This window comes from Populus nigra, chromosome 2 (assembly GCF_951802175.1).
Source record: "Populus nigra chromosome 2, ddPopNigr1.1, whole genome shotgun sequence".
In the NCBI taxonomy this organism is placed as follows: Eukaryota; Viridiplantae; Streptophyta; class Magnoliopsida; order Malpighiales; family Salicaceae; genus Populus; species Populus nigra.
In genome coordinates, this window is record NC_084853.1 from 22175653 (window position 1) to 22178152 (window position 2500).

Sequence of the window (2500 nt, forward strand, 5' to 3'; positions counted from 1 at the left end):
CTTTGAGGGGCGCCGGCCTGGTGGCTCCCTAAAGAGCAATAAGTGTCATTGCAGCTCTGGCAGGGGGAGACACTACTAGGTCCCAGCTGTCACCCCCCCTCTAAAAAATTCATTTCTTGGTATTTTGAGCTGAAATTTTGCACAGAGGTTGGCAAAAATCCAATCCACCTTCATTAATTTTCCCAGAATTTTTCGAGGTCGGGAAGTATTTGTTTTAATTTTCCTACCATTAGAAATCGAGTAAATCCGCAAAACTAGGAACCGGCCCGGAATGACCCCAAATTCAGTGGGCAGCCTCATAAAAATATGGCTGATTTTACTGGATTGGTTTCATGTGGAAAGCACGACGTTTTCTTGTAGGAATGCGGGAACCCCGGCAGCTCGCCTGCCGCGGCCAGCGACGTCGGGGACGCTGGCCTGCGCTGTCGAGCCCGCGAGGGCTGTCTCCGCGGCAGGCCCCCCCTGAACGGGGCACGACAGGCCACCGCGCTGGCTCGTCCAGCGTCGACAGTCCCTCGTCCAGGTTTCAGATCGCGCCAAGTCGAACCCATGACCTGCTCAAGCCATCGTGCGCTGCCGAATTCGCATCTGCGTGTAGGCTGCCATTCCACGCGGCAGCCCCTGTTTTCGTCAGCGTGCCCCCCTGACGAATTTTCCTGCCTGGCCCAGTCCAGCGTCCAGCCCCTGTTCGTCGAAAAATCTGCGCTGCCGATTTTCCACGCGGCAGCCCCTCTTTTCGTCAGCGTGCCCCCCTGACGAATTTTCCTGCCTGGCCCGGCCAGTCCAGCCCCTGTTCGTCGAAAAATCTGCGCTGCCGATTTTCCACGCGGCAGCCCCTCTTTTCGTCAGCGTGCCCCCCTGACGAATTTTCCTGCCTGGCCCGGCCGGTCCAGCATCCAGCCCCTGTTCGTCGAAAAATCTGCGCTGCCGATTTTCCACGCGGCAGCCCCTGTTTTCCTCAGCGTGCCCCCCTGACGAATGTTCGTCGAAAAATCTGCGCTGCCGATTTTCCACGCGGCAGCCCCTCTTTTCGTCAGCGTGCCCCCCTGACGAATGTTCGTCGAAAAATCTGCGCTGCCGATTTTCCACGCGGCAGCCCCTCTTTTCGTCAGCGTGCCCCCTGACGAATTTTCCTGCCTGGCCCAGTCCAGCGTCCAGCCCCTGTTCGTCGAAAAATCTGCGCTGCCGATTTTCCACGCGGCAGCCCCTCTTTTCGTCAGCGTGCCCCCCTGACGAATTTTCCTGCCTGGCCCGGCCGGTCCAGCCCCTGTTCGTCGAAAAATCTGCGCTGCCGATTTTCCACTCCGCAGCCCCTGTTTTCGTCAGCGTGCCCCCCTGACGAATTTTCCTGCCTGGCCCGGCCAGTCCAGCGCCCAGCCCCTGTTCGTCGAAAAATCTGCGCTGCCGATTTTCCCCGACGAACCTGCAGCTGCACAAATCCGCGCTGCCACTGCCCCATTGTCTGGACCAACAGTCTTTTCCATCAAGCCCTGGACTATAAATCGTCCAGACTCATCGCCAGCACCCGCTGCCGATTCTGCCGACTTTGCCGATTTCGTCGGCGCTGCCGATTCCAACACTGCCCGCCGTGCCTGAACCAGCGCTGTTTCGTCAGCGTGTCCCCTTGACGAATTTCCCTGCCTGGCCTGGACAGTCCATCTTCCAGCCCATGTTCATCGAAAAATCTGCGCTGCCGATTTCCCCGACGAACCTGCAGCTGCACAAATCTGTGCTGCCGATTTCCCCCCCTGTCGGCATGGCTGCCGCTGCCCCGATGTCCAGACCAACAGTCTTTTTTGTCGACTTTGCCGATTTTGTCCGCGCTGCCGATTCCAACACTACCCCCTGCATCCAAACCAGCATTGTTTCGTCAGCTCTTCCCCTGACGATTTTAGCCCTGTAACAAACAGTAGGCCTCCAATCCCGCCAACGGGAGCCAAGTTGATAGGGAAGAGAATTGAATGACGCGCCTGGTCCTCGCACCCCGCCACCCGAGGGGCCTTTTTCCCGGCAGCCTCTGAAAAACTCTAGCTTTCACGGTCCTCGCCGCCCCTCACCACCATGGCAGGCCTCTAATCCCACCCATCAGCAGTTGTAGCCGATAGGGCAGTGATTTGAATGACGCGTCGCGGGCCTCCGGGTCATCTCACCCGGCCATTAATTGGAGAGTTTTTGGCTGGCCGAGGATGGGGGGATGGATCTCTTCTTCCGAAAAAGCAAACAGTACATCGGGAGTTATGTTGACGGGGCATGGAATTGAATGACCCGTCGCGGGCCGCCGGGTCATCTCACCCGGCCATCCCGGGGAGCGTTTTTCCCGGCAGCATCGGGGAAACTCTTGCTTTCACTGCCCGCTGCCCAAGTCCCCACTCGAATCGGCCCCCCGCGCCAACAAGCCAACGCTGCCGAATCGGCAGACACTGCTGCCGAATCTGCCGACACTGCCCCGCGGGCTGCCACTGCCCCAGTGTCTAAACCAGCGGTCTTTCTCATCGAGCCT